This window comes from Chiloscyllium plagiosum, chromosome 12, assembly GCF_004010195.1.
Source record: "Chiloscyllium plagiosum isolate BGI_BamShark_2017 chromosome 12, ASM401019v2, whole genome shotgun sequence".
NCBI classification, from domain to species: domain Eukaryota; kingdom Metazoa; phylum Chordata; class Chondrichthyes; order Orectolobiformes; family Hemiscylliidae; genus Chiloscyllium; species Chiloscyllium plagiosum.
In genome coordinates this window covers 64,577,561-64,589,842 of record NC_057721.1, presented here as the reverse complement: position 1 = coordinate 64,589,842, position 12,282 = coordinate 64,577,561, and positions in this window count along the sequence as shown.

Genomic DNA, 12,282 nt, shown 5'->3' with positions numbered 1-12,282 from the left:
TGACTTTGCTTCTTAGACTGTCAGTCTTCTTTACATCATGTACATGTGCAAAACCTTTGGAGAAGTCTTTTTTTCACACACCTTCTATCACCTAGAATTACTAAGAAATGTTGCTTCTACCCAACAAAACTAATGAACCATATTTTAAAAATTAATTTCTTTCTTGATCCTTGCATGGGCTGAGGCTAGTTTTCGTTGTCCACTTCTATTTGACCTTGAACTGTGTAGCTTGTCAGATCATTGCTGTGGGTCTGGAGTCATGTGTAGGTCTGAGTCATAGAGTCATAGAGATCTACAGCACGGAAACAGACCCATCGGTCCAACTCATCCAGGCCGACAAAATGTCCCAACCCAATCTAATCCCAACTGCCAGCACCCGGCCCATATCCCTCCAAACTATTCCTATTCATATACTCATCCAGATGCCTTTTAAATGTTGCAATTGTAGTCAGCTCTGCCACTTCCTCTGGCAGCCCATTCCACACACGCACCACCCTCTGTGTGAAAATGTTGTTCCTTAGGTCTCTTTTATATCTTTCCCTCCTCACTCTAAACCTATGCCCTCTAGTTCTGGACTCCTCCATCCCAGGGAAAAGACTTTGTCTATTTACCCTATCCATGTCCCTCATGATTTTATGAACCTCTGTAAGGTCACCCCTCAGCCTCCGATGCTCCAGGGAATACAGCCCTAGCCTATTCAACCTCTCCAGAAAGCTCAAATCCTCCGGCCTTGGCAACATCCTTGTAAATCTTCTCTGAACCAGATAAGGATTGTAGATTTCTTTCTCACAAGCGCATGAGTCAGATTTTTCTTTAGGACAGTCGACGGTCGTTGTCATGTTCACTATTACTGTGACAAGCTTTATAATCTGGATTTATTAATTGAATTTAAATTTCACTAACTTCCATTGTAGGATATGAACTCAAAACTCCTTATTTGAAACAAAGGATATTGGAGTCCCATTGCCAAGTGACTTGGTCCTGAATTATGAAAGCTGACAGTGAGTTTTCAGCCCTGTTTGGTCAGTCAAATTGCCGATAGCTACACGTGTTGGAAATGTGATTGAATGAAATATAGAAAGAAAACATTGGTGTAGGTACTGACCTTTTTAGGTATTCTATTTATTAGTGCCCCTATTTTCCAAACTTCTAGGCTGCTCTGTTCATCTCCAACCATGAGCATCTTTTCATTGAATGCATGCTCCCACTCCTTGTTTTTCCAGTCAGAGTGTGTTAGCTGAGACTTCTCCACTCTAAGTTGCAGCTAGGTTTGCAAGTTTGGTTCCAGAGATGAGACACTTTAGGTATGAGGAAAGCCTGGAGAAGCTGGGACTGTATCGCTTGGAAAGGGGCAGACGAGAAGGAAATCTGATCAAAGGTTTTGAAACCACGTGTAGATAGGGAGAAACTGTTCTTATTGGTAAGAAGAGTGGGGGCGGCAGGGAAGATGGGGAGGGGGGTGTCACAGATTTAAAGTGCTTTACAAAAGAAGCAAATGTGAGATGTGGGAAAGGTTTTTCACACATTGACTGGTCAGGGTCTGGAATGCACTTCCTGGGGATGAGTTGAATTGTGATTTCAATGGGCATTAGGTGATTATTGAAATGGAGACAATATGCAGGGTATGGATAAAAAGCAGGAGATTGGCAGTAAGACAAGTTACTTACAGAGCTGGTGCTGATAAAATGACCTGAATGTCCTCCTTCTGCATTGCGTGATCTCCAACCCATCTGCCCTTCCCACGAACCTATCGGTTTCTTTCCAATTATTGCTATTTTCCTTTGCCCAAATGTAAAACATCTATACACTTGTTAAAATGTTGGTGCGACTAGCTGAGTAAATATTAAGATTTCACAAGCACAGAAAGATCCTGAGACGTTCCTGCAGCAGCCAAAATGAGGAGGGGCAAAGGCTTCCTGTGATTGGCATTGTCAGCAGCCAATCAAGCGAGGCCAAAGAATTTACTGATAACAATGACTAATAAGGTCCAAAACAGTAATTTGAGTCCAAAAGATTCAAATTGAACTCAAATGCATCTAGTGGACTGGATCGAATAGGAACGATGGGAATCTCAACAGCTGGCTATTATCTTTGAGATGCATGTGCAATGTGGAAAGCTGCACCAGATTAAAGGAGTGGCATTTTTACAGATAGTCACCTACAAAACACAACAGTTTATAAGCATGGATATATTGTGGAATGCCACCATCCCTGTTTGCAGTTTAACAGTTTGTTTCTTCAGTAGGAAATCTATCATTTAAATGTAAACTGGGCAAAAGAACCACAGTTGTATTGCTTGTGACCTGTTCTTTTTTTGTGGGTGACAATGCATCTCCTATTAGTCAATACAAGAAGCTTTATCATTGAGAGACAAATCCAAATCTCCATTAAGTTGTGAGCATGTGCTTTGGCAGGGCTATCTTTGCATGTGCTCTGTGGGAAAAAAAATCCATTGATATTGCCAATTGCCCTAAGGATTCACAAAAGGACCAGCCATTTCAGATTATGGCAACAATTTCTAGCTTGATGAGACAAAGAACAATTTTGCCCATGGACAGTGTGAAGTAGAAGTTGTGATAAAATCCTTGCACACCCACGAAATGTAAAATCCCTCTAGATTAAACTAGTAACTGGAATTAACAACCAAATAGTTTAGAGTAATTTAAAGGGTACCTGTAACTTTTGCAGCAGATCACAAGATGATGACGGTCATTCAGCTCATCTTAAATTTACCCAGAAGGAACCTGCAGTCTCTCCATTGCTGCACTTCCTTGCTTCTCAGCAATTCTGACTTTCACCTTCCCATTCTAACTAAGGTCTATTCCGTGTGTCAGTCACTCTCTAAATAAAGGACCTCTTGCTATCAGTCCCAAGTTATAGTTATAGTCCAATAACCTGGTGTTGTGTGATTTTTAACTGAAAGGTTAAAGCTAATTTAAACCCACCGATCTTGCTGCTGTCACACGTGTGGCAATTTAATCGATTCAATTGAGCAGGAGACCTTCTTTGAATATGTAGTTGGATTCTGATGATATAAATTCATATTTCACAGGCTCACATATCCCCTCTCCTGAGTAAAATCTCAGTAAATTAGGTACTATACTAACAGCAAACATTCCCAATATCTACCAGCACTTGGCCACTCCCAGCTACAGTGTTCCCAGTGGCAGGAGGAGGAGGAGGAGGCGGGAGAGGGTCCCTTGATTAATGGATGCAGGGCAGGCCATGCCAAATGTCCATTCCAATTTGGCAGATTAGCGGCCTGTCAGGGAGTGATAAATCCTCCTGTTTGAGCCCCCTTCCATTGATCAGAGCGTTCCCCCACCCCAACAAGGCACCCTTCCCTCTAACTTGCCCTCCTCCTGTCTTGTCCACCTCAGCTCGCCACCCAGCCCCAGTGATCTCATGACCCCAGTGAACCCTTCACTCATTGTGCAGTCTGGCTCCAGTGCAGCTGGCTTTCCTCAGAGACTGCTGCGGTCACAATAGTGGTTCCCATTCCCAAAGGCAATGCTGGGACTGATAGCTGTTGGCCATATCTTTTTTGGAGAAAGTAAGGACTGCAGGTGCTGAATATTAGAGTCAATGATGTGGTGTTGGAAAAGGACAGCAGGTCAGGCAACATCTGAGGAGCAGGAGAGTCGACGTTTCAGACAAACGTTCTTTATGAAGGGCTTTTCCCCAAAACGTCAACTCTCCTGTGCCTTGGATATTGCCTGACCTGCTGTGCTTTTCCAGCATCACACATTTGGCCATTTCTTTTTTGTTCATTCATCAGATGAGGACATCTCTAGCTAAGCCAGCATTTATTGCCCATCCCGAATTGCCCAGAGAACAGTTAAGAGTCATATTGTTATGGGTCTGGAGTCACATGTAGGCCAGCCCAGATAAGGACATTAGTGAACCAGATGGCTCTTTCCAACAATCAACATCATTAGACTCTTGAACTCCAGATATTTTTTGAATTCAAATCCCACCCTCTGTGGTAATGGGATTTGAACCCAGGTCCCCAGAACATTATCTGGGTCTCTGGATTGACAGTCCAGCGATAATGGCACTAGAAGCCATCACCACTCAGATTCTGAGTCAGCATGGATGTGGACTTCCACCTTTGGATGAGACCTGTTTTATAAATGACATCTTCTGGACACCAATTTTGTGCCAGCATCCAGAGTGTTGAAATGCAAGGCTCTCAGGGAGTGGGTACAGCTTTTGAATGCCTACTATCCCAACAGTAAGCTCCTACAATCTCTGCCTTCATGGTGGGTACAGAACAGCATGACTTTCTACTTTTACATCGCTGTTGGTAACCTGTTTGAATAGAGTTGTATAATTTTTATACGATTCATAGGTCTCTAACATTATAGTAGCAGTTAAAGCAATTGGTTATAGATTACTATTAATGATGATGATGATGAAGCCTATACTCTTAAGTCTCAAGTTTCAAAATGAAAGCTGTTAATTTGCACAGAGTGAGAATGTTAAATAAATGTTAAGTGAAGAAAAGTGAGCCTTTACTTGCAATGCAACTTGTAATGCACAAACCAGTTTGAATCCACCCAATGAGGGTGCTCACTCTGGTTATCTGTCTCCTGTGGCAATGTTTGGGCCCAGGTAGGCCTGGATTAAGCTGTCCAGAGTGTTAGCCAGTAATGCCTTTTGTAATGAGTGGACACTGCAAGGACTGGTATATTTGGTAAGCTATGTAAGATTCCTCTCCTTTTTTGTCTTTTGTGAAATCTCTCTGCACCTTGAATATTTTGCAATACTTGCATGAAGCTGGTGCATGAAAGGTCAGAGCTCAGAGAAAAGGGAACTGAAAACCTGTGACAAATTTAGGCCTAAGCGATGACTGGAATTGTTACAAGTTTGTAGAGTTACTATTTCAAAAAGATTTCTGGTGTTACGTGTGGGCAGAACAGGTTGACAACAGGATGGATAAAAATGATGATTTAGATTCTGATGGCAGCCAATATGAGTTGGGACAGACAGATACAGATGGTTTCTGGATAAGTAATCTAGCATCACAGGCAAATATTCTGAGATATCAGTTTGAATTCTGTGTGACTGAGAGTAAAATTTGAATTCAATACCTATATAGTCATAGAGTTATACAACACAGAAACAGACCCTTCAGTCCAACTCATCCACACTGATCAGATATCTGAATAAAGTCCCTTTTGCGAGCATTTGGCCCATACCTCTCTAAACCCTTCCTATTCATGTACCCATCCAGATGCCTTTTAAATGTTGTAATTTTACCTGTCTCCACTACTTCTTCTGGCAGCTCGTTCCTTATATGTACCATCCTCTGCGTGAAAAAATCGTCCCTCAGATCCCTTTTAAATCTTTCCCTGCTCACATTAAATCTACGCCCTCTATTTTTGGACTCCCCTACCCTGGGGAAAAAGACCTTGAATATTCACCCTATCCATGCCCCTCATGATTTTACAAACCTCTATAAGGTCACCCCTCAGCCCTCAGCACTCCAGAGAAAAAAAAGCCCCAGCTTTTTCAGCCTCTCTAAAACCTTCCAATCTTGGCAACATACTTGTAAACCTTCTCTGAACCCTTTCAAGTTTAAAAACATCTTTCCAGGGATTTTGGTATAAAAATCTAGTCTGATGGTGACAATGTAATCACTGGTGTCATAGAAAATCCATCTGGTTCATCACTGTCCTTTAGGAAAGGACACCTGCCATCCTTATTGGGTCTCCTTTCCATGTGACTCCAGATCCATGCAAATCTGATTAACTCTCAACTGCCCAAAGAGCAATCGATTCTGACCTAGTGAACACCAGTTTGTTCTATGAACAAGTATTTAACAAAATAAAAGAAGCCCCATAGGTTTGACCAACAGTTTGCTATGGGCCTAACTCTCACTAAATAAAACCACATTGACCTTGGAAAGAACTCTAAATATGGACACAAGGTACCATGAGTGGGTTTCTGATGAAGATCAATTGAGAGCCAGTAATAATGGCTTCCTATGGAGAATCTGCTTCCACTTATGAGGGTTCAAAATATCTCTGTTCAAGTTATGAGGACTAGGTTAAGTCAATTTTCCTTTCTTGCTGGTTCCCTTATTACCTTGTAGAGACCAAGTCTGGCAGCTTTATCACTGTCATGCTAATGAGTCTGTGATTGAGCCTGTAGTAAATGGCAGGAAAGTGGAGAGATGATCCAGCGATGGTGTCCATTTGACAGCACAGGTTGGATCCATGTTGATTGTGATATCTTTCCATTTAGCACTACTATCAACCTTTGAGATTGAGCACACCTCCATCTGTCTTTTCCCTTTCCTTCTGTTATGGGTCTTCTTGTCCTGCGAAACAAAGTAGCGATTTAATAACATGACAAATACCTACTGAACCTTTTAGGTTGCATGCATCCTCACCTCACATTCTGGTCCATTGATCTTTCACATAACGTTATATCCAATCATTCATTCAAGTTAAACTGTCTCACACTTTGGCCTCAAGTGACATGTAGTTATGAGGTTGATCACAGGCTCACCATTTTAGCTAAGCATCATACCTACACAAGTACAACCCCTGGTATCCACATGAAAGAGAATGCCATGACACTATAGCACTTAGCAAGGCAAATCGAAGGAGACCATTGACCCTTTCCCAGCAGTGCACCCAGGACTCTCTATAGGCCTCATGGTCACTAAAATCCTTTGCAATTTCCATTCAGATCGCCCTGGTCAGGCAGGAGGGTTTCCTGTTAGCATCAGTCAGGCAGTGCACTTTCTGCTGTACCCTGGTGGCCTGGAGGAGAATCTGCAGAGAAACACAACTGAAACAGAGGGCAGTGCCATGCTTTAACATAGTTCTGACGTTTCCAAATTGATTGGTGCTGCAACTGTAGTAAAAATGTATTGTCAATATTCAACTTCAATCAGCTGATTTTAATACCCAAGATCTTCAATGGACTAAAGTCCCTTAAAAAGGAGAAATACTGACCTAAAATGGCTACTGTGATCTCCTGACCACAGTTTGAGTCAAACGTTGTGAAATCAGTACGATATCTACAAAACATATTCACACTAAAACCATCATTTCACCAGAAAAATGCAGTCGCATCAAGAAATTTGCATTTTTTTTTCAGACCTCATGCATGAATGGTAATTTCACATCAAGGGAGATGAAAGTTTTGCCTGCCAGTTAGCTGGCTTGGAAAAACAACCAACAAACTCAGCAGTATAAAAACGGACCGATGTCTCCAGCTGCTTGAGGCAGTGGGACAGGAACAAGGATTTGTAAACAAAAACTGAAGACACTTTGTCTTTCCCTCTCTCTCACATTCTCAAAAACCAGTACCGGTGAAGAAGGCAACTTGGAACAAAATCATTCAGTGAGAGCACACGATCTTCAAACTTTTCCATTCGTGAAGAAAGAAGACGACAGTTGGGGCTCACGTTTAAAATCTAACACCTCAAGCATTCTAAGAACTTCAAAACGCAACTATTGTTACCTCTCTGTCTGAATATATGCCACTTCCCACTTCTTGTAAGCTTATTACGTATGTCTATGTGCACATTGAATATTGCATATTTTATTACTTTTGTAGGTAAGAAAATATTTCTTTCTTTCACTCGTGTGTAATTATTTGACTCCTTCATTTTAATCCATTTAATGTCATTTCAATTGAAATGTGTGCTAAGGAAGGATTAAAGAATAGTTGCTTCAACTGACTGAGAGAGATGAGGGTTAAAAAGGGAGCGCTCCTCACCTGATGTTAACAATTGTAAGGAAGGAGCTTCGACCTGTTGGACCCAGGACAATAAAGGACAATATTGGGTGAGGGCAGTGATGAGAGTGGAAAAATTGAAGGAAAGCTGAGAGGGATGTAGGGGTGCACAGCAAGAAAAACTCAGATATTTGACAAAAGCGTAAACAAGGAGGTTGGGATCTTGTTGCAAAGTCATCTAATGGTGGGATATTCCAATGGAGAACTACCTGCACCATATACTTACATAGGTTTCATAAGCTCACCTCTGACCCTTTAAATTTTCACATCAATCAACTGGGTCCAATCTCCTGACACAAATTGAGAAGTGGTAGCTTCTTCGAAACCTGTCCTCGGGAATGGAGAGTCACTGATTAAATTCCACCCTCTTTACTACATCATAGTTATTCTTGCATTTATTTATCTTTAAAGGAATAATGCTGTGGCATGCAGGACAAGAACATACCTAAGACCTGCAAACTCAGCCTAAACAAATATGAAGCCAGATGAATTAACAAGCAAATTGAGAGTGAAATGAATGACCACCAAAAGAAAAAAAAGGACTGGAATTCTGCTGGACATAAAAGATTCCATAGCATTTAGAGCGAGTGGGATCCAATGTTCAACGAATAGGAAGGGTTTGGAGGGATATGGGCCAGGTGGTGGTAGGTGGGACTAGATTGGGTTGGGATATCTGCTCGGCATGGACGGGTTGGACCATCTATGACTCTATGACTATCACCAAAACAGATGATCCTGTCATTGATTAGATCTTGCTGCAGTGTTTCTCTACATTACAGTAATGGCTTCATACGTTAATCAGGGGTGATCTGAAGTTGAGGATGGTGCTATTATAAATTTAAGTCATAGAGGTTTACAGTGCAGAAACAAGCTCTTCTGCCCAACTGTCTCTACTGCCCAGTTTTCATAATTAGTTTCGTCCTATTTGCCAGCTTTTGTCCATATCCCTCCATACCTACTCATCCATGTACCGGTCCTGATGCGTCTTAAATGACAAAATTGTATTCGCTTCCACCACCACCTCCGAAAGCCCGTTCCAGACACTCACCACCCTTTGTGTGAAAAAACTGCCCTTCCAAACCCTTTTGTATCTCTCCTCTCTCACCTTAAACCTATGCCCTCTAGTTTTAGTCTCCCCTAGCATGGGGAAGAGCTACTTGCTCACTACCTTATCAATGCCTCTCATGATCTAACTGGGCAACCCTCAGTCTCCTACACTCCAGGGAAAAGGTCCCAGCTGATCCAGCCTCTCAAACCTTTCAATCCAGGTAGCATTAAAGTAAATCTTTTCTGCACTCTTCCTACTTTAGTTATATCCTTTCTCTGGTAGTGTGACCATGCATGCAGTACTCCAAAGTTCTCTTTCATAATCCTGTCATTCTCTCATTCTTACTAACTGGCTCTTTAACTGTTGTGACTCTCGCTGCTGTCTGTTGAACATTTTGGAATCGTCTGACAGTAGTTGTTCCATATCTTGCCTCGGATCTCTGAAATTAAGTAGTATTAACCTGCTCCCTAAGAAATGAAAGGATTGTGACAAAGTGGGCTAGCCTTACAAATAAGGATGGCCAGAAAAGGACTTCACAATGGACTCTGAATGAAATGCCCATTGTGAAGCTTCAGGGTTTTGGATAAGAAGATGCTCTGGATGAAAACAAAATAATCCCAAACTTTGATGGAAAATTTATGTTGTGAAGGGCTATATTTTCAATTGCGATCTCCTTAATTTTAATTTTGATCAAGGGGAACATTTCCACTGGTGAGGAAGACTAGTAATATGGGATGTAAGCTTAAAATCAGAACCAGAGTGTTCAGGAGAGAAATGAGAAAACAGTTCCTCTGGATCATTCCTATTCCTTACTGAATCATGGTATAGTACAACACAGAAGGAGACCAGTTGGCCAATTATGAATGTGCTGGCTGTTTGATAGGATAATCCAATTAATGTCACTCACTTGTTTTTTCTTCATACCGCTGCACTGTTTTCCCCTTCAAGTGTTAATCTAATCCCCATTGGAAAGTTGCTACTGGGTAACCAGCATCTTTACAAGCAGTGCCAGGTCATTATAAACTAACAAGTGAAAACTAAATGGATCTTCATGTTGCTTCTGGGTCTTTCACCAACTCTTCTTATTGACCCTTCTGCGACTGGAAACTCTGATTTCCTTTCTCATTTTCTATCAAAACCCTTTATAATTTTGAGCAAAACACCCTGTTCACTTAATTTTCTAGTCTTTCAAATTAACGTTCTTATTCTCTGTACCATTCTAACAAATATCCTCTACCTTCCTGAAGGATCCTGAGGTATGGTACCCGGAATTGGCTGTAGTACTTCTGTTGGTAGCTAATCAGCATTTCATTAAGCAGTGTATTTCCTTCATTGACCCCTGCTGTGATGTGATTAGACATATTAAGAGACAAGTCTGAAAATACCTCCAGATCTTTTCGTTTTATCTGTACCTTCTCTAAAATAATTCCTAGCATGTTTCCCACATACATCCTATATCTTACAACCTGCCACAATTTCTTCTTCAGTGTTAACGCATTATTTTTCATTTTGCAACTTTCAAACACAATCAATTAGAGTAGTGCAAATCAGGTCAAACAGGCACAGGTAGATATCACTTGACCATATGAAGATTGATGCCATACTAATTTTGTATTAGTATTGCTCTGCAGCTGATCTGGTAAATATGCATCCAGGAATTTAGCAACTGTTCCAAACATCTGTGGTCTGAGAAACTTTCACTTCTAGTACTGACATGCCAAGCTGTTTGAAAAGAAAAAATATTTTCTTTAGCAAGGAAATGACACTAATTAGATGATTCTTTTGATCAGCCAGCACAGCGATAGTGGCCCCCTCTTTGCACTGTACGATTTCATAATGTAATCAATGTGGCATGAATATGGCTAATGTCTGAAATCCTTTTATTTCTATTTTACTGATGATGACATACTTATAGTCTCCACAATACTGCAATCACCGGTTACATTTTCATGATTTAGCATGATCCAACATGAAGAGATTGCCCCACCCTAACATCCACCCCACCCCACCCTAACACCCCCCACCCCCAACATTGGTATTAAATATGGGGGTTTTGACCATGAGTGGTGGGACATCACTGGGCAATGATTTTGCCTCAAATTGAACAAGTGGGCATGCTTGCCATCCAATTGGTGAAGACCCCTGTCTCAACGTGGTCTGCAGCATTAGCGGAAGGTCTGCAGGTAAGGAGGACTTCAGAGTGTGCCAATAGCACTAGATCTTCAAGATCCACCTGGCAGATCACTCAATCCTCAACTCCTCACAGACACTACACACTGACCAGGGAACTTAAGCTGGCTGTGGACAATAGGTATTATGAAAAAGGCACTCAGTATCATTAATTAGTCACGTGCCACTTTCAAATGGGTAGCCATTTAGCTGGCATATATACCTCTGGATAAATAGCCTGGGGACAAAATGGCACCAGAAAATCAACACATTGGCAGTTGATATGAATATTCACACTTGCTCACCTCCACCCTCACCCTTGCCCAAGATTTGAATTTGTACGACACCCTGACCTTAGCAAGAAAGTGAATTCATTTTTGGCCTCAAGCACACAAAATCTAAAACTCATAGCGGGAGAGGATGTTTTGGAAAATATTTGCAGTACAAAGTGTTCCTTCATCTGTACATATTGAGAAGTCACCTCCTTCCAACAGGGTAGATTTGACGCGGTGATTTTTTGTGAGAGTTACAGATGTATCAGTTTTCACTCTGAGTCAGTTTAGCTGTGGATGGTGTGGTGGCTCAGTGGTCAGCACTGCTGCCTCATAGCACCAGGGTCCCAAGTTCAATTCTTGCCTTGGATGACTGTGTAGAATTTGCACAATCTCCCTGTGTCTGCAAGGGTTTCCTCTGGGTGCTCCAGTTTCTCCCATAGTCCAAGGATGTGCAGGTTAAATGGATTGGCCATGCTATAGTGTGCAGGCTACATGGATTACCTACAGAAAATGTGAGGTTACAGGGATGGGGTGGGATGCAGATTTGGTGTGGACTTGATGGGTTGAATGGTCTCCTTCCACACTCTAGGGATTCTATGATAATATGGGTCTTGGTCCAGTTGTTTTGAATGATTAGACAAAAGTCATTTGTCAGTTAAACTGTTATTATTCACTATCTGATGTTTCCACCCTTCTTATCTATCATGAACAACATCACAAGAAAAGATTGGAAAAAGACTTTATACTTTCTCTTTATTTTCAGCAAAATTAGTTGTTGAATCAAGAATGCTTATTTTTAATTCATCTTGTGTGTAAACATATTTTAGGAGAAAGTGAGGACTGCTGATGCTGGAGATCAGAGCTGAAAATGTGTTGCTGGAAAAGCGCAGCAGGTCAGGCAGCATCCAAGGAGCAGGAGAATTGACGTTTCGGGCATGAGCCCTTCTTCAGGAATGAGGAAAAAATGTCGATTCTCCTGCTCCTTGGATGCTGCCTGACCTGCTGCGCTTTTCCAGCAACACATTTTCAGCTCTG